Genomic DNA, 20,454 nt, shown 5'->3' on the forward strand with positions numbered 1-20,454 from the left:
ATTTTAGAGGGCTGGGGTGGAGGAACAGTATTGCTGATTTGATGAGCAGACGAGGAGTGGGATGAGGTGGTGTGTCGTATCAATGTATCTTTTCTATCGTCAAAGGCTCAAGGTTTCAAATCTTGATCTTCTGTAGTGCCATAGATGAGATCCTGCTGTTCCTGATATATATATATATATATATATATTTTTTTTTTTTTATTATTATTTTAATGTGCCCCAAACTCAGCTTGAGAGCTACTACTATCTCCACACCATCAGCAGGGGCATAGAGAAGAGCAGTGTTATAATTATGGCTTCAAAGAAGTTAATGCATCTGGAGCTAAAGATTACATGTAAAGATAAAGGGTAGTAGACATTGAGTGGTGCCTTTGTCAATATGAGGTGTGTCCGTGTGCTTTTATGGGAAAAGAGTGGGGAAAGGGAGGGCTGAGCATGAAGGACTCTTTAGTATTAGCAAGGATATTGCAGCTGCTGTTTGCTTTCTAAGTCTCAGCTTAAATAGTCTAAACAATTAGAGAGATGGAATGAATAGGAGAGAGAGGAGTCTAAAACCAGCAAGTCCTTTGATCCGACCCCTTACTCTTGCTTCATAGAAACACAATAAAAAGAGGAATATGAGTCATGTGACTGAAATGATTCTGACATGACCTTAATTATAAATGTTTGTACCTCAGGGGGTTGAAGAGCTCAGAGAGGCAGAGGAGAAAGAGAGAAAGACAAACTGGCCCTGTGCAGTAATATCAAGCTTTGCAAGAGTAAATTCACACCATTGAAATATACAGTATTTTTGTTTCCAGTGATTGACTGCATTCTTCCACAGATGTGGAATGAACACTAATAAAATATGCAATATAAGAATAATAATCATTGTCATGACATAATCATTGTGCTTCTTATGTTCTGTTTGCTATGTGCACATGAATCAGCAATCAACTTTTGAAAATGTGAGTCATTGCTTTCTTGCAATTCAAAAACCCAATCAATTTTGAATGCACCTTGCACAATGTGCTATAAAGCAAAATTAATCATATCTTGTAAAAACGTGTGGTGGTTTTATTTGTTTTGTTTTTATTTTTTAATATGTGTGCTTCTCATTCAGTTGCTGCCTGCTACGGTTATGTGGTTCTGAGCCTCTTTTTCCATGCAATAAATGGGGGTGCAAAATAACATTCCACTGAAATAAGAAAGGCATTCAGGTTTGGAACAGACAGAATTTTAGTTCTTTTTTCTTTGTTTTCTTTTTTTTGGGGGGGGGGGGGCAGTAAATTAATCCTTTAAGTAATTAGAATTAGTTGAATTGAAATTTGAACCATGTACTTCACTGCCTTTAGACTGAATTGCCATCATATAAATGTCACTCTTGCTCTGTACACTGCTGTATGAAGAAGTTAAATGGACAGTTTGTATAACTGTGTAGTTCTCAGGAGCTCCGTATAAACCTTTCCCAAAACAATAAAACTCAACAGGTCTCTTGGCGTCCTCTCTTTTTGGTTTGCACGCCAACTATTCGAAAGTCCAATCAAAAAGTGCTGTTCATATCTGGGTGTTAATTTTTGAGAGCTCTTCTCGTAATATATGAATAAGGGAGGAAATGCATTGGCACATGACCTTTAAGAGAGAAATCATTCAGCGTGAGATCCAAATGCCATTGACGAGAAGAGGAGAAGGGCGAAAAATGCCTCAGTAGGAGCTTTTGAGAGCATTTATAACATCTCCACAAAGCTTCTGCTGAAAAGACTGAGTGGTAGTCTCTGAGCAAAAGACCCCATCAGCCCATCTATCTGAGAATAGCAGAGCCGATTGTGATAATGCTCCATGTTTTTAACTCCCCTCCAGAAAGTATCATCAGTCCTTCACAGAATAACTGTCTAAACCCTCATATGGCCTCCCTCTGTTCCTCCCCCTTTCCCCTGTCCCTCCTGCATGGAGCAATCAAAAATGTGAGATGGATAACAAAGGGGTGGCAGGGCTTTTTTGAGTGGTGGTTCCTCGTGCTGTAATTTACAGAGGTAGCACAGAGGCTGCCTATCAGTGCCCAGTTTCTCAAGACATGAGGGGCTGCTTTTTACCATGTCCCCGTGGAGGGTCCATCAAAGACCACCACCTGAGATCCATGCCGGCATTCATATAGTCAACCCGGTCGCTTCAAATAACATGGCTTGGGATGACACTCTGTGGAAGCATCTGGGAAGTTTAAAGGGAAAGTTTGCCAAAATAATTGAAATTCTGTCTTGATTTACTCACCCTCATGTCTATCCAAACCCACGTTTTTTTTCTGCATATGACAGAAGCTTTTAATCTTTAAAAAGAATACAAAACTCATAAACTACATACCAAGTCCTCTGAAGGCATATAACAGCAAAATGTCATAAGAGTTTTGTAGTCAAGTCAAATTTGTGAACCGATCATTCTGAATAATTTGATTCAAAATTGCTCTGAATGATTTGCTTCAGAATTGGGCCCTGTTCCAAATTACACCCTAAACCCTCCAGATTTTCTGCTGAGTCCACACTTTCATGACGTAATGCCGCTTTGACCGTCGGCTGTGGAGCTCGGCAGAAGTGCGCATTGTTGGAGCATAATGGCTACAAAGGGGGCACTTGCAAGCACCCTTGCTAAAATGATGAATGAAACACTCTATGGTCTCGTGGACTTAATTGACCTCAAGTGCACATGAAGTGTGCCATATGGGAAAGAGCCTTAGTCTGAGGAATTTAATTCATAATTGCTCTAAACGATTTGCTTCATCAATTGCTTTGTCAATTCAACCCATACTACCCATACTTACCCATACTTTTGCACAATAAGCTATCATAAGGTTTTAGCATACATATGCCATAGGAATATTTATAGTGCTGGAGTCATATCATATAAGACTTTTATGATACTTTCATGGTTCTTTTGTGTCATTTAGAAGCCTAAAAGCTTTAACTCCCCTTCATTGTAATTGCATGGCTGAAGGAGTTGATAAATGTTCTCATAGTTGTGTATTTTATAAAGGAGAAATCTGTAATTGTGAGTTTGTGCAGATGAATATGTTTCTTCCATAAGACTGATTACAGTGCTAAGAAATATGTAGACTGAGGGTAAAAATACTCACAGAATGATCTGTTGATTATGCTGAACTAGAAGCCATATGAGGAAATTATCAAATATCTACTCATGCCTCTTGTGGTTCGTAGCAGTCTCGTGAACTGATGGCTTTGACGCCAGCATTGAGAAATAAAACTCATCATAAACCAGTAGCCTCCCCACGTAGCAACTAAAAACTTTGTTGGGTAGAATGATGAGTTAAAAAAAAACCTCTACATCTGTCAGCATCTTCATTACTCTGCTAAATAAACGATGGTGGCTGATTACAGGGAATTTCTTAATTTCTGAGGGCAATGCATAAATCATCAATGTTTGTGTTTCAAAACTGCTGACATGCAAACCAAAACAATCTTTTTCAGACTACGTAAGTCAGTTGAAAGCAGAAATAGATGACAGTTTAGCTTTGCCTGATGCCTGAAAGTGCTGCCTTGCGTTTTCACCTGTGGGAAGTTCTTAGCACTGATTTTGATGTGTGGCTCCACGCAGGTCTAGCACTACCCTCAAATGAAGCTGTAATTGCGGAGTTGCTCTGAGAGAAGGGTGGCTGAGATGCATAGCAGGAATAGTCTCTTAAACACTTGTCAAGATGCCCTACTCCAGTCCACCCACACCTTCATTAAGATCTTGAGCAGTGGCAGCAATTATCAAACACTGGCAGTCCATGCTGGACAGAGGGAACATCGTCAGTGAAGTCCACACTGAATGTATGAGTGCCAGAAACAGGTGCATCTCAATAAATTAGTGCCGTGGAAAAGTTCATTTCAGTAATTCAACTCAAATTGTTAAACTTTTTTATTAAATAAATATACACAGACTGAAGTAGATTAAGTCTTTGATTCTTTTAATTGTGATGATTTTGGCTCACATTTAACAAAAACCCACCAATTCACTATCTCAACAAGTTAGAATATGGTGACATGCCAATCAGCTAATCAACTCAAAATACCTGCAAAGGTTTCCTGAGCCTTCAAAATGGTCTCTCAGTTTGGTTCACTAGGCTACACAATCATAGGGAAGACTGCTGATCTGACAGTTGTCCAGAAGACAATCATTGACACCCTTCTCAAGGAGGGTAAACCACAAACATTAATTGCCAAAAAAGCTGGCTGTTCACAGAGTGCTGTATCCAAGCATGTTAACAGAGAGTTGAGTGGAAGGGAAAAAGTGTGGAAGAAAAAGAAGACAACCAACTGAGAGAACCACAGCCTTATGAGGATTGTCATGCAAAATCGATTCAAGAATTTGAGTGAACCTCACAAGGAATGGACTGAGGCTGGGGTCAAGGCATACAGACATGACAAGGAATTTGCTGAACCACAGACAATGTCAGAGGTGTCTAACCTTGGCTAAGGAGGAGAAGAACTGGACTGTTGCCAAGTGGTCCAAAGTCCTCTTTTTAGATGAGAGCAAGTTTTGTATTTCATTTGAAAACCAAGGTCCTAGAGCCTGGAGGAAGTGTGGAGAAGGTCATAGTCCAAGTTGCTTGAAGTCGTGGCCTAATGGTTAGAGAGTCGGACTCCCAATCGAAAGGTTGTGAGTTCGAGTCCCGGGTTGGCAGGAATTGTGGGTGGGGGGAGTGCATGTACAGTTCTCTCTCCACCTTCAATACCATGACTTAGGTGCCCTTGAATAAGGCATCGAACCCCCAACTGCTCCCCGGGCGCCGCAGCATAAATGGCTGCCCACTGCTCCGGGTGTGTGCTCACAGTGTGTGTGTGTATGTTCACTGCTCTGTGTGTGTGCATTATCGGATGGGTTAAATGCAGAGCACAAATTCTGAGTATGGGTCACCATACTTGGCTGAATGTCACTTTCACTTTCACTTTCACTTGAAGTCCAGTGTTAAGTTTCCACAGTCTGTGATTATTTGGGGTGCAATGTCGTCATCTGGTGTTGGTCCATTTGTTGTTTTTGAAAACCAAAGTCACTGCACCCGTTTATCAAGAAATTTTTGAGCACTTCATGCTTCCTTCTGCTGACCAGCTTTTTGAAGATGCTGATTTCATTTTCCAGCAGGATTTGGCACCTGCCTACCCTGCCAAAAGCACCAAAAGTTGGTTAAATGAGCATTGTGTTGGTGTGATTGACTGGCCAGTAAACTCACCAGACCTGAACCCCATAGAGAATTTATGGGTTATTGTCAAGAGGAAAATGAGAAACAAGAGACGAAAAAATGTAGATGAGCTGAAGGCCACTGTCAAAGAAACCTGGGATTCCATACCACCTCAGCAGTGCCACAAACTGATCATCTCAATGCCACGCTGAACTGAGGCAGTAATTAAAGCAAAGGGAGCCCCTACCAAGTATTGAGTACATGTACGGTAAATGAACATACTTTACAGAAGGCCAACAATTCACAAAAAATGAATGAACTTATGAAGTATTCTAATTTGTTGAGATAGTGAATTGGTGGGTTTTTGTTAAATGTGAGCCAAAATTATCACAGTTAAAAGAACCAAAGACTTAAACTACTTCAGTCTGTGTGCATTGAATTTATTTAATTCACAATTTGAGTAGAATTACTGAAATAAATGAACTTTACCACGACATTAAAATTTATTGGGATGCACTGTCAATTTGTGAATTTGTTTTTGATTGTAATTGCCATTATTACTGCTTTTAAAGGAATATTCTGGGCTGGGTTCAAATTTTTTTCAGTTGCCACAGACAAAGAAAATTGTGTTTACAGGAATACACTTTCAGTGGAAGTCAAAGAGGCAAGGAGTTATGGAGAGATTTTATTTTATCCCTTCTTTGACAGGGTCTTATATTAACTTTTGTTGTTGTTGCTGTGCTCTTGAATTTGAATAATCACCTTGACGCTTTGACTTTGGAATTAAATCACTGTAAATGTTTTGTTGTTGTTTCAGTTGAATCTATGTTAAAAAGACTAAATGAAAGTGTAAATACATTTCCATGCTTATAGAGGGCATTTCAAAGATTAATTTGAATATTTAAATTTATTGATTGTATTTGATATCTGTTAGATTGTTCTTCACAGTCATAAATGCTTGACTCTGCTAACACCTTTTAGTTATTTTCCAAGTTTTTCCTTTTTTTCCAACCATCATTAAAATTGTGGATGTCTCAGAAGCTTAAATTGAGTGTGAATGTGCCATTCTGCTCAAATTCATCTGACGAGGAAAGACAAACTCATTTTCCTCTCCCTTAATGAAGAATGAAATCCTGCCATTTTTGTGTGCCAACGCATCCTTCCTTCAGACTGAAGCTTTCCAAATACATTTGGAGAGCTTTAGCATAGAGGGCTGATGAATCACCAAATACAGATATTATATTTAGACAGGCACAAGCAGCATTTACACACTGAGCAAAATACTCCGACCTAATTATTGTTATTAATGTGCTGCTCATTAACTATATTTCTGAATCTTTTGTTTATGCTTAGTCCTATCTAATCACATTATTCATAGATAAATAGTGTGTTGGTGTTAGCTTTTGACATTGGTGTTACTTTTGCTTCAATGATAGTGACTTTGAGCATCACATTATGATTTTCCACTCTGCAATATAAGATATTATGCTTTTAACCTCTTAAATTAAGATTAAACTACTATACAGCCCTTCATCTTGAAAAACAAAATCTTTGATTTCACAAAGAAAAGCCTCGATATACCCTAATTGGATTATGCTAAGTTCAAAAATATTCATAAAAACTTTCCATTATGTTATTTTTTTCCCCACAAGATAAGAAAGTTTATTTTATTTTTTTATTGTATTTGTCAGCTTTAATGGACTCAGCAGTCAAGCAGTCAAATGTCAAAGACAAAGTATTCAAAATGTTTAATTTAAGCAAATGAGATGAAAAGTTTATAAAAACAAGTTTATTTTTGAAAAGTTTATAAGCTAAAAGTTTTAACCTGACTCATGATTGGAATCGTGTCTTTATGGCAGGGCTTTTTCTTTCTCCTTGAGATTAAATAATAATACCTTACAAATGGTTGACAAAAGCAAAAATACTACAAAATGCCCATAATGTTTTGTAAGAAAGTGTGATGTTTCTTAAAAAAAATAAGCACTGTTTTTAGAATGGGTACTCCAAAATTAGTAAGAAACAAGTATTGGATTGGCAGTACTATGAATGGCATAGAGTCAACATCATGTAAAATTGTATACCACCAGTTTAAGAACCACTCATATAAACTCCTACTGTTTATGAAGTCCACAAGAGCATAACTCAAAGGGAACATTACCCCAGCAGTAATCATTGGGTCTGGCATGCCTGATTAGATGTGTTATTGGACTGATTTCCAAGCTGGAAATGAGTTGGCTTATTTTCATGGGCTTTTCCCATTTAAAGAGTAATTAGACATTTCTAGAATAGTTTATCTTAGTTTGTGTGTGCGCGTGTGTTGGGAGGAAAATAATAGTATTGGTCCATTTCCATGTAGAAGGAAGTGATTATCATTAGGTCCTAAAGAGAAAATGGATTTGAAAGTTTTTTTTTTTTTTTTTTCACCAAGCTCTCCTGATGTGCTTAATGGAAAATATTTTGCCACTTAGGAGGGGTAGGGAATTGTGCTCTTTTTATTCTCTTTTTTGTCTCTGTCTCTCTCAAGTAAAACTGTCTCACTGTCTTCCTCTTATTCATGGTAATTATGACTCTGCAAATTCAGTGAACATAATTTAATTTAAATATTTGTGTATGTTTTCTATTGATCATAGCATCATTAATTCACCTTAAGGTGGAGCAGAGCATTGTAACCAGTCATATATCCAGATGAGCATACATTTTGATGATTCAGGTACCTGAATTGGAGTGCTGAAGTGACTGAAAGTGATATGACATACAGCCAAGTATGGTGACCCATACTCTGAATTCGTGCTCTGCATTTTATCCATCCAAAGTACACACAGCAGTGAACACAAACACACCGTGAACACACACGTGGAGCAGTGGTCAGCCATTTATGCCCAGGGATCAGTTAGGGGTCCAATGCCTTGCTCAAGGGCACCTCAGTCGTGGTATTGAGGGTAGAGAGAGCACTGTGCATTCACTCCCCCCACCTACAATGCCTGCCGGCCTGAGACTTAAACTCGCAACCTTTGGATTACAAGTCCGAATCTCTAACCATTAGGCCACGACTTCCCAAGTGCTGACCATTATTATATTTTATGCCATGTGCATCTCCATTATCTAATTTGCATATTTTTAGTAATTCTGGTGATAAAAAATATGTAAATTGCTATCAGTGGGCACAATTCATTTTTAAAGGGGTAGTTCACACTAATAGTATGTCATCATTTATTCACTCTCATGTCATTCCAAACTCTGGTTTTGTTCATATAATCAAAGTCAGTCATTTTCCAGTGTTGTTTTGGACCACAGTGACTTTTATTTTATGAACATAAGTATGAGCAAAAATCTTCATTTATGTTCCACAGAAGAAAAATTAAATGCAGGTTTGGAACATGAGGGTGAGTAAATGATGAACTTTTTTAATGAACTAAACTTATTTCACATCGGGCCTTGATTCCCGTGAACAACTTTTGTGGAAATTGCCTTTGTAAAACAGGCTTTAACTAATTTCCTCTCTCAATTTTGCTTTTTTTTTTACAAGGCACATGCCAAAGAAACCCAGGCGTTGTGTTATGTGCAAATAAAATGTATTTGTCAATCACACATTTGACATATGAATGGATTTAAGGGGAAAAGGAGGGGAGTTTTGTATTCCTCAATGATTAATCAGTGTAGTGTGGGTGTCTTATCTGGCAACAAATTCTGGGACAACTTGTTCCTCTGTGTTCGTAAATTAGTCATTGTGGATTGTGCAAATGTTTCCTTTGCGTTTTCCGTTCCTTTGCCTTTACTCGGATGAGAATTACCAGGAGTCACTATGTTGAATAACACCACCGTCACTTACATTAAACATTTGTCATATTGCTGCTGCAATAAACTGGAAGCTTTTTTCCCTCCGTTACTGATGGATGAGACTGAAGTTATTATATTCAAAGAGGGAAAAATGCTGTTGCCATGATGGCATGTCTTCCCCAGAGTCATTGTGCTGTCTTATTAATATTTATCATTGAGTTGTTTGTCACATGCCCTTATATGACCGAGGTGGGAGCTGAAGGCTGCTAATGTGTTTCAGAGTCTATATACAATCTGGCATACACCATATGCCATCCAGTTAGTAGTTTTCACTTGAGAGTTTTAAATTGTTACTTATTTTTGGTTCTTCAACATTGGAGAAACATTTTTAAATAATTACTTTTTCAGAAAAAAAACAAGTTGTCTCAGGCATGTTGTCTAGATGCTAAGCTGTTTGTTGACTTGGGTCACTATTTGGAAATGCAAGAATTTAATTTTTTTTGTATTTATGTTCACCTCTGTAACTTTCACGGGGGTCTTCCTGTTATAATGTGACCAAAGGATCTGTGTAATTAGGCCCAGACTTGCCCTGGCAGAATTTCCGGCCCCTTGAAAACAAACCAGAAGGAAACGAGAGGAAAAAATGTAATTGTACGTAATGAAGCAATTCCAACACCCACATGCAAGCAACATTGTTCTCTCTTCTCCCAGACAGGTTTATTTTTAGTTTACTTACTGCAGAATGTTTTACATGAGGCATTAGGGCCTGTAATAATCTTAATAAGCCAAAAACGCACTTGGTCATGTAAACACGGTAACCTATTTTTATTTATCGGAGTAAGGTCTTAAACGGTGTAAGCTTAAACTGGTCCCAACAGGTAGATTTTTTTGCCTCTTACTCCTATTTTGCACAGCATGTAAATGCAATAACCCCACTTTCTTTCGGCTTATTGAAGTGCGCATGTGTGATATGTGACAGGAACGCATCGTTAGTGCAGATTTAAGCGCATTTAGACCGAGCAAATGTCTTGCAGTAAAGAAAGAAAGAAATATATCATAAAAGCAGACTTTTTCATGACTCAGAAATTGCTAAAATGTGTTCTCATCTCGTGCAGCAGAAGTAGAAGTGGTTCAGTCACAATGCTGTGTTTATAACCGCATGAGAGGATAATATACGTGCTGTAATTTTCCCGGCATGTTGCAAGCTTAATTTGACATCACAAATAACAAATGTATGGAATACTCTGAGTAAATGATGCCAGTTCAAAGTTTCACAGACTTCACTGAACTTAAATGAGTCAGATGGATTCAGTTAGCGATCTGATCGATTCAGTGTGTTTTCTTGCATTAATTAGGATCACACAGTCTTTTATATTCAATTCAAACAGGAAACTCACAACAAAGGTAAAATATAGAGAATTTATTTTGTTGTGACGATGTAGTTTCGGTTATGAATGTTGTATTGTGATAGAGCTGTTCTGTTTTTAAGGGCTTTAAGAATATCAGTTTTTATTTTTTTTTTTTATTTATTTGTTTAAGGCCTGTGGTGAACATTTACCTGGAAAGACTTTTCCTGTCAACATAAGTGACACACAGCCATACAGTACCTGAAATATGTGAGTTTCTAAAAAGAGCTTCAGCTATATAGGATTTATCAAGGTTGTAAACTCACATACTTGCAGAAATTGTTGTCTTTATGTAGCAAATCCCAATTGATATCATGAGTGTGCATGAGCAAGGTCGAGGTAGATTGATATTGTAGTTAATATAGTAAGCTTTTGGTCATAGATTTGTTTGAAATTCCAATACATTAACAGATTTGAGGAAGTGACAACCTTCAGATTGAATTTTAGCTTGATGATTTAATATCTTCAATAACAGTTTTACTAGATAACATCTCATCAAATTATTGGAAGTGTCAGAGAAAGAGGAGAAATGTAATATCCTTTTCCCATATGAAAGGTGTCTACTTACTGAGAGGGGGGTCATTACTCGCCAATGAACCTCAAGGTTATAAAGATAAATCGCTGATTCAAAACATTAGGACTCCTTCCTGGACTAATTTCCTGGTCTCTGTGGTTCATGACTGTTTAAAGTGTCGAGTCATCAACTTTAAGGGCTCTTTTGAGGGTTTCATCCCTATCAATGAAAGGGTAATGAGATCCAGCACCTTGCTGATTATCACACACCGACCAGAATTTGGCATCACCAGGCTCACCAGTAGAGATGGTGAACTTCCTAGCCACTTACAGTACATGCTTACCACGTGACATGATATAGGCCTTATCAGATTGACAGGTCAAGCAGCCAATTACAGTGTGAATTTTTTGCTATTGCTCACATTCTGTGGGAATGCAATAAGGTCAAGGGAGGCAAAAGAGACTTTATCTGCTGGTTTGGATCTTTTATAAAATGTTTTCTTTTTAAAAAAAATGTTGCTTTCACACCATTTCATCTCATATTTTGTTAAGTTTGTTTCTAGACTAAAAATGCTGGGTTAAAAACAAGAGCAACAAGAGCAGCTAATGGGAATCTGTGGGAAGAGAACTGCTATCTGTAGACTGTTCCAGTGCATCAAAAGACTTACTGTAAATCATGACTTTTTATATAAATGTTTGAAAAGTTAAATCAAAAACAGCTTTTCCTCCTGCCATCTTGTCTGTCAGACATTTAAGTTTCAACCTGTCAAAAGCATATCGTGACCAAAGCTGCAACAATTGCACATTAGATCAATAGAGCTCCAGTCAGTGGAGCTCACAAAAATGTTGTTACATATAACGGCGAAGTCGTGTCATGTTTCAGTCGTGGACTTGCAATTGTTTGGCAGAAGGTGAAAGTGCCATGGTCGTTCACATGCGTTTGTACAAGGCTAGCGTTCCTAGCAGAGGTTAGCAGCGATGTACATTTAATCAAAAAAGGAAAAATGTGAGATTATAGACATTTTACTATTTATACAGTGATAATTTAATTGGAATATAATGTCATACATACTTTAATTTCATTCAGGAAATTTCACCAAGCAGTTTTCTCTCGGATACAGAATGACCTCTTGCAAATGTATCCAGCTTTAACCAGTTTGGCACAGTTTACCTGACATTGGGTTACAATGGCCCAGTGCTGGATAGGTGTTTGAGGGGGTTCATCATTTATATAGACAGTAAAATTGACCCCGCAGCTGAGCTACAGAAAAACTAAACAGCACCTTGGTAAAATCTTTTTTTTTAAATAACCCAATAAAATGACCTGATAGACTGAATCCAGCATTTTTTAGAGTGTACTCTTTATATTCTGATCCTTTTTTAAGGATGCCTTTTGGGGGAAATGCTCCTGAGGTTTAGGTTCTTCATTTTTTCTTTAATGACAATCAACAACGTGGTTGAAATTTAGATTTTGGTTGTAATGTTTTGAAAGTCTGAGGCTCTGTGTTTGTATGTGAGGTTTGTGGAAGGAAATAAGTCTCAGGCAGAGGAAGTTCTTCTTCAGGAACAATGCAGACAGGCACACTCAGGCTAAATAAATTATCACGGGGCTATTTTTAAGCTGAAGTGTAAATGCAGTAATCCTCCAAGCAGGAGCTGAGAAGAGCTTAAATCCATTGGCACATGAGGGAAAACAGCCCTCCCTCATCTCTGCTCAATCTAACCCCCTCCTCCCGTTCTTTCTGTGTCATCAATCTCATCTTAAATTAGAGATGTTGTTTTATTCCCTCTCATGTGAACGCCAAATGTAAATCCATTATAAATATCAGCACCACACAAATCGCAAAAGAACAATTGAAGTTAATTGATTAAATATTAAAAATTACAATGGCGCCACTGTAGTCAGAGACAGATTAGGGAATTCGCTAAAAATGCATCCCCTGATAGCATTGTTGGTTTGCACATGCATTGTTTTAGGACCCAATTCACTAAAGGAATCTAAATATGTCTGCCGTTACAATGCTTTTTTTCAATCACTTTTGAATGCCGTGATCAATATAAATGTATCACCTGCTTTTAATAAACTGTAATAGCAAAGTGTGAATAAGGTGAAATCTATAGGCTTTAATATGTTTGCACTAAAAAGAATGACACCCTCTTTATTTAAACAAAACACAGTACTATTTTAACGCATATTTAAATTGGATTGCAGCTGGTTTGCGAATGAAAAAGTGGTGGACGTTTAACATTTACCCCTGACTTTTCCTTTGTGGCCGTTGCACCTCCTATATAGAGTTTGTTGTATTTTTGTGTAATATTCAGTCTCTACTAATGGAATCTAATAGCGCATAATGACTTGCTGTTAATCATCGGCTGAAGGTTATTTTTACAAGGTTAACGATGGCAGGGAGAGTGTATTCTCATGCGGGCTCAAGTCCTTAAGGTATCTATCAATGCCAGTTAAGGGCGAGCGGCATGCTCCATTGACACTGCAGCCATAACTGCGTCAGCATCCCTAAGTGGAAAAGTTACAAAGGTCTTTGGAACCGTTCATGGACTTTTTGTAAACCTTGTAAGAGACTGTGCTGTGATTCTGCATTTTATTGTTAACATTTTTCTGTTTTTATTTTAGTAATTAAGCATTATCTTGCAGTAACAGTTTAGATAGCGCAGGCTGATAGGTCCTTTATATGCAATTTTCTAGCAGTCACATAATTTCCTACATGACACAAGCTGATTGGTCTCTGTTGATTCTACTGATGAAATTGTTGCTCAACATTTAAATAGTCAGGTCCAGTGTTTGCTGTAAGCTGTTCCTGCTTTGCGCAGAGTTCCTCCTAAACCCTCCACCTCCCCCAGTTCCACCTGTCTAGATCTGTGACAAGATTTATGTATGCCTATTCATGCAGCAGCAACATATCTTACATGCTCACAGTAGCATTCCTGTGTGTTTACTGGCAGTAGCAAGTCCATAGTTGCTTTGCTTTTGCTCTGCCAAGACTACAGATCCATTAACATACTAAAACAAAATATATGATTTAATAATTATATTATTATATTTATTAAAATATTAATAAAATATATTCTACATTATAATATATTATTATTCATATACATAAATTATTCATATTACCATAAATTGCATAGAAGAGGAAAAGTAGGCTGTAAAAGTCTCAATTTGTTCATCCCTTTTCATCACATCATCCTTCTCAAGCCTTCACTGCCTTGTGGGCTGCAAAGCATAGGATGTTGTGCAGGAGAGAGGACTGAAGGCATGGGACATGCTCAGGCATTTTATGGTAGGCACAACAGAGCAAATAACTACATAAGTAGATCCATTTATTTCACCGAGTACAAGATACTGCAATCTTCTGTTTGTTGTTGGAAATTAGGGCAGAGAAAAGATGAAAACTTGTAAGTTGCACCAGAACAGGACGACCTATTTACGCTTCGCAGTGTACAAGGAAGAATTCATTGAATGTATTGTACTTACTGTAAATGTGGTAGTCTGTAAATGTTTTTCCCTTGCAGGCAGAAATTCCAGAACTGTACAGGGTACAGTGTGACAGATGGGACCTGTGGATGAAAATATATGTGTGTGAACAGAGCAGATGCTGCATTAGGGTGTAACTAGTCATGCAAACATAAATCCATCAAATTCAAACCTCTTGAAAATGAACATCAGATAACATTTTGAGAATGAAGTCATCACATTATTAAATGAAAAATGAATGATAAATCCGGACAGCATCCCAACCATGCTAAAATACATTATATTGCTTGAAGCTTAAATTGCTCTGTAGGACGACCTTTAATATGGAATTTATGTATCGGCTTGAAGGGACTTGATGGGGCTTCTTTAATGCCTTGTTTTTTATGTAGTTAAGAATTTATATTAACTGTGATACCATTTAAAAGTCTGGGGTAAGTAAGATTTTAAAATAAGAAATTAATACTTTTATTCAGCAAGATTTCTATTTTCTAAACAAATACAGTTCTTTTGAAATTCTGTTCATCAAAGATTCCTGTAAAGAAAATGTCATGATTTCCACAAGAATAATAAGCAACAAAGCATAGTGTGACGAGAGGGGCGGGGCCAAGAGCCGTGGAAACTTAATGAGAATGAGCGACACCTGCAACACTCACCGGCCTCGAGTCCCACGGAGGAGCTCCAGAAGGATAAAAGGAGAAGGAACGAACCATGTTTTAGTTTTGTTTGTGTTTGTGCGCGGCAGTCGTCCGCGAGGGGCTTTCGCGTTGTTTTGTTTATTTTATTATTAACGTTTTTGTTTGAATGTCCGCCGGTGCCCGCCTCCTTCTTCCTGACTTACAAACTGTTACACATTGATAATAATGAGAACCATTATTAATCATTTAGAACCAATTCTAGAGTATCAAATCAACATATTATTTTTCTATTTAAAGCAGTAATGGCTGCTGAAAATTCAGCTTTGCCGTCACAGGAATAAATGACATTAGAAAAAAAATAATTATTTTAAATTGTAATATTTCACAATATTACTGTTTTCACTGTATTTTTATAAAATAAATGCAGCTTTGTAATTGATGTTGATTTGTTGATCACAAAAAAAATATATAAATGCAGAGAATTCTTTCAAAAACATTTAAAAACCTTATGGACTCCAAATTTCGAATGTAGGTTACGCCAATATGTTTAATAAATGAATAGCACTGATTCATGTTCCATTCACATTCATGAAGTGCGTTAACCTCTGCTGCAGTTTCAGGTCCAATCAAATGGGAAATAATATAACTATAATAATCTAACTTCATAGTTTGTGAGCATTTGCCGAAACAGAAGTTGTGCATGTCAGAGCCATCATTGAACCCTTACAGTCATCCAATCAGAGCACATCTTGACTACACTACAAAGGGAAGAGCTGTCAGTTTTTAGTGGTGCTGCAAAAGCTCAGGGTTATGTTAGGCAAGGAGGAGAATCTGGTGTTGAGGCAGGCGAGGATTGTGCTCTGATTCAATAACACTGGTAAGAACTCATTATGAATGCATTGGTAGCCTCCAGCTTCTGTTTCTCCTGAGATTTCCAGGATTCCTGGCACTCCATTTCTCTCTCTCTTCCTTTCCACTCTCTCCCACACCATTCTCATGGCTTCTCAACTGTGATGTATTTGAATCCGATCGATCATTTCAACTAATGCTTAAAAGAAGTGATGTGGAAGAGAGAAGGGGAAAGATCTAATGTCAAATTTTTCCCCCTTTTTGTGGTATACATCATATCAAGGAAAGGTTGCACTGATAAACATCAGGTTCTTTTGATAGGAGTTCAAGTATTTTATAAAAGCAGTCTAGGTGCACTGAATCCAGACTACAGGGATGCAGGTTTTGCAGCTAGAGCCATACAGCATGAACAGATCTCATTGTTTCAGTACTGCCTTGCGCAAAGAGGCAGAGAATGGAGCTGGTCCTCGGTACTATTCTCCCACTGTCACATTTCAGCCTGTGATAATTAATCAGAGAGCAGAGAATGAATCAAAAGAACAGAAAAGGGGAATGACTCATTTGCAGTGTTTTTTGTAATTCTTTGCTCTTGTTGAGTCTGTATGGGATTGCTTTGTTAAAAGGGTATCCATTGAAATTGTGGTACAGTGTTATTGTTCTAGTCTCCGACGTTCAGGTTCAAGGTTGACAGAATCATTCTCAGCAGAAGAAATACAATAGACCATTTTTGGTACAGTTGATCTGAAATCATATTTAAAATCCCTTGCAAAAGTATTACTATTATGTGGTGATGGTGCCATCAAATTTTAACATATACCAAGGTACTAAATGGTTACCATATTTATATACAGTACCAAGCTGGCTTCCGAAGAATACCATAGTACTACCAATGTTTATAAGTACCTTTGAGTACCATGTAAATAGCAAATTTCAGTACCATGCTACAGGTATATCTTAAAGAACCATAGTATTACCTTCCCTTGTGAAAATTAACAATGATTTTGTTGTAGTGAAAGTATAGTAACCATGGTTTTTTTTAGCATATTGTTTATCATAACCACATTTTTACTACAAATTTTATGGTAAAACAATAGAGAAATGGATTTCCTCAGAAAAAAAAGAATGAAGCACTTTATTCAGCAGAGATCATAAACATGAGTAAGTCTCTTTTTATTTATTTATATACTTGTACTAGTTTCAAATAACGTGTAAACATTTTACTAGTTAGACTTTTTCCAAAGACTTTTTCCAAACTATAATTCCTGACTAAATATATAATCAAGTGAAACATTATGAAGTTTCAATAACAATATACAATACTATACCATACAAAAGCTTGATGTAAATAATATAAATGTAACAAATAGATAACTGTAGGCTAACAAATGTAAAAACAATGCTGTTCTTTCAATTTATTCCCCCTAAAAAACCTAAAAAAATTTATCAGCTCTTTTCAACATTAATAATAATAATGATAATAATAACAACAACAATAAATGTTTTTTTGTAGAAAATAAGATTGTTAAAAGGATTTCTGAAGGATTGTGTGACTGGAGTATTGATGCCAAAAAATTTGATTGAAAGTCAGCTTTGATTGTTCCTGATAAACTGTTTAACTGCTCCCCAAAGGGGATATTAAAGTATGTTGTGGGATAATTAAATATATTCTAAATAAACTACAAACATAAAATTATATAAATTTATTTTGTTCTCACATTCTTTCTCGTGGCACAGATGATTGAATGGCTCATTATGCAGCTCATTATGCAGGCCTTTGTCTTCTCAGGTGTAAATCACAATGATATTCACGATAGTTGACGCCTACTCGCATATGACTTTTACCAACAAAAAGTGTCTTAGAAAATGTAAATCAATATATTGTTTTCTGTGAGTGAGTAAACAAGATGATTTTCACATAATTTAGAAAGAAAAATTCTAGGCTACAAGCTACAGTTCTCAAAAATCCCGGGAACCAATGTTCTCTATGTGTTTTTTTGCCTTTTTCAAGTGTTTTAAAATTTTTAGTTTTTCACTAACCACGCATAATATTTTTTTTCTCAAAAACACAATCATGTACATACATGCATTTTACATATTATTATAGCCCAGTTTGTGCTGTTTACAGTGAGATTAGACTTTAGATTAGACTACCCATTCAGATATTGATAAGAAACTGAAAAAAGCACAAATGTCAGGGCATGACAAAACTTCTCCAGGCCCCAAAAATACCCTTAGACTCCAGAGGGTTAAGCCCCTTTCACACTGCACGTCGGACCCGGCATATTGCCGGAACATTGCCGGGCCGCCTTCTGTGTGAAAGCAACCACGTCCCGGGATTGATTCCGGCATTGAACCCGGGTCGGGGACCTAGTAACATTGCCGGGTTCGACCCGGGACGAGCGCTGTGTGAACAAAAGCCAGATCTAATGCCGTGTCGAAGTGATGACGCGCGTTATCACGCGACTCTTTTACCGGCTGTTTTGAAGGAAGGTCAACATTCGCGACGAAAAGATATGTGCAAACTGTAATGAAGCAGAGATCAGTTAGTTCCTCACTTTCTGCGCTGACGCTGAGATCGTTTGCGCTTGCTTCAGTGAAAGTATAACGTGCCTAACGTTTTCGACTCGTACATTACACGTCACGCCCTGATGTCACGTGTCGTTACGGGATCTTTACGGGTTGTGTGTGAAAGCACGCACATATCCCGAGTAATCACTGGCAGTGTGAAAGTGCAAAATCTAGCGACCCGGGAACAATTGCCGGAACACTTTACTTGTGTATTTGCCAGAATGGCAGTGTGAAAGGGGCTTTAGTGTAGCAAACCCATAGTTAATTTGTGTTACCATGATTTAACTATAGTAATTTTCTTTCTTTTTTTTTTTTTTTTTTTTTGGTGTTTTTTGTAGTAATGAATAACCATGATTAATTTTTGTGAGGGTTGGTATAGTCACAGTTCTTTTTTGTAAAGAAAAAACCTTGGCAGCAATATCCAAAAGGCCATTGTGGTATATGGTATCAGATACTGAATGATTTCTGTTCTCGTATTTACATGGTACCCCAAGTTAGTTTTCAACAAATGCTATACATTCACTCTGGTAAATGTTTAAAAACAGTCTAACTGCCATGGTAAAAAAAAAAATAAATTCCCACAGGATTTTTTCTTAAGAGGTGCACAAAATCCATGGTATTAGCATGGTACTTTTTGTTACTTTTTTTGTTAGTGAAGATGTCTGTCCTGTACATCAATTTCATTCGGTTTTTTCTATGATGTTAATGGTTTAGAGCAGCACTCTTTGGCTAGATATAGAGATGATTGTGTTTGTGTGTGTGTTCCGTTGTGAATCTAAATATGTACCTGTCTCTGGGCAGCATGTCAGTAGTCCTTGGCAAATTGAAGGAAAATTCCTGACCTTGATTTGCAACAAACAAAAACAAAAACCGGGTGACTTTATCATTCAGCTGCACCTCTAGAGCACTTCCCTCATCCCCTTTCCTCGACAATAGTGTTGTACATAGCTGTTTGGGATGGAGAGCCTGAGCACGCTGCTTTGACAGCTTGTCAGGCCATCCCATGATAATGAATTTCAAATGCTAAACATGCTCTCTGTAGCCAGCAGCCAGTGTGTTCTTGCACTGTTTGTGCTCTAACAGGGTGATCTACGGATGGTGCGTGTGTGTGTGTGTGTGTGTGTGTGTGTGTGTGTGTGTGTGTGTGTGTGTGTGTGAGAGTGTGTGGATGCCTAATACAAGCTATATCACAACATGATTCATACATGAGATTTATTATAGTGAATTCATATTCATTCTACCACTGAATGTCACAGATGTCATATGTCAGTTAAATCGTGATGCATATCGTACTTTGCTTTCGGCTCTTCGTTTTTCTCTTTGTCTTTTCTTTCTTCTCCCTGTCTTTCTCTTCTAAAGGTCAGATGAGCTTCTCTGAGATATTCTGAGAGCTTCTTTGCTGCTGAATGCTGGGATAGTGCCTCTGCTATCGATTCACCACTGTTACCACTGTTTTCTTTTCCTCGTTTTCCATCTTCTCACACTCTGTATCTTTAGCTTTCTTTTCCATCTGGACACTCTTTTGTATCAGTTCATCTGTTTGCTTCTTCACATGTGCTTTATGTTCTTTCTTGTTAAGTGTAAATTTTTTGAAAATTGACACCATAAGCTGAATAAATAAGGTTTCCATTGATGTATTGTTTGTTAGGATTGGACAATATTTGGCTGAGATACAACTATTTGACAATCTGGAATCTGAGGGTGCAAAAAAATCAACACACTGAGAAAATCACCTTTAAAATTGTCCAAATGAAGTTCATAGCAATGCATATTACAAATCAAAAATTATGTTTTTATATATTTACGGAAGGAAATTTACAAAAAGTCTTTGTGGAAAATGATCTTTACTTAATATCCTAATTATTTTTGGCATAAAAGAAAAATCTATAATTTTGACTCATACAATGTTTTTTATTTATTTTTTATTTTTTGGGCTATTGCTAAAAATATACCCCAGCAACTTAAGAATGGTTTTGTGGACCAGGGTCCATGAGACTTTAATGGGGTTTTCAGATATATTTCAATTGATTTCAGATATAATTTCAAATATAATTCAATTAATTT

The 20,454-nt window shown here is 37.2% G+C and overlaps 1 protein-coding gene across 2 annotated transcripts in view; it reads left to right on the forward strand.

Moving 5' to 3' along the window:
- Window positions 1-20,454, forward strand: part of LOC132104192 (sterile alpha motif domain-containing protein 12-like) — a 98,601-nt gene that overhangs the window by 76,604 nt on the left and 1,543 nt on the right. The gene's annotated exons all lie outside the window — the stretch shown is intronic.

The sequence above is a fragment of the Carassius carassius genome, chromosome 25 (assembly GCF_963082965.1).
Source record: "Carassius carassius chromosome 25, fCarCar2.1, whole genome shotgun sequence".
Classification (NCBI taxonomy): Eukaryota; Metazoa; Chordata; class Actinopteri; order Cypriniformes; family Cyprinidae; genus Carassius; species Carassius carassius.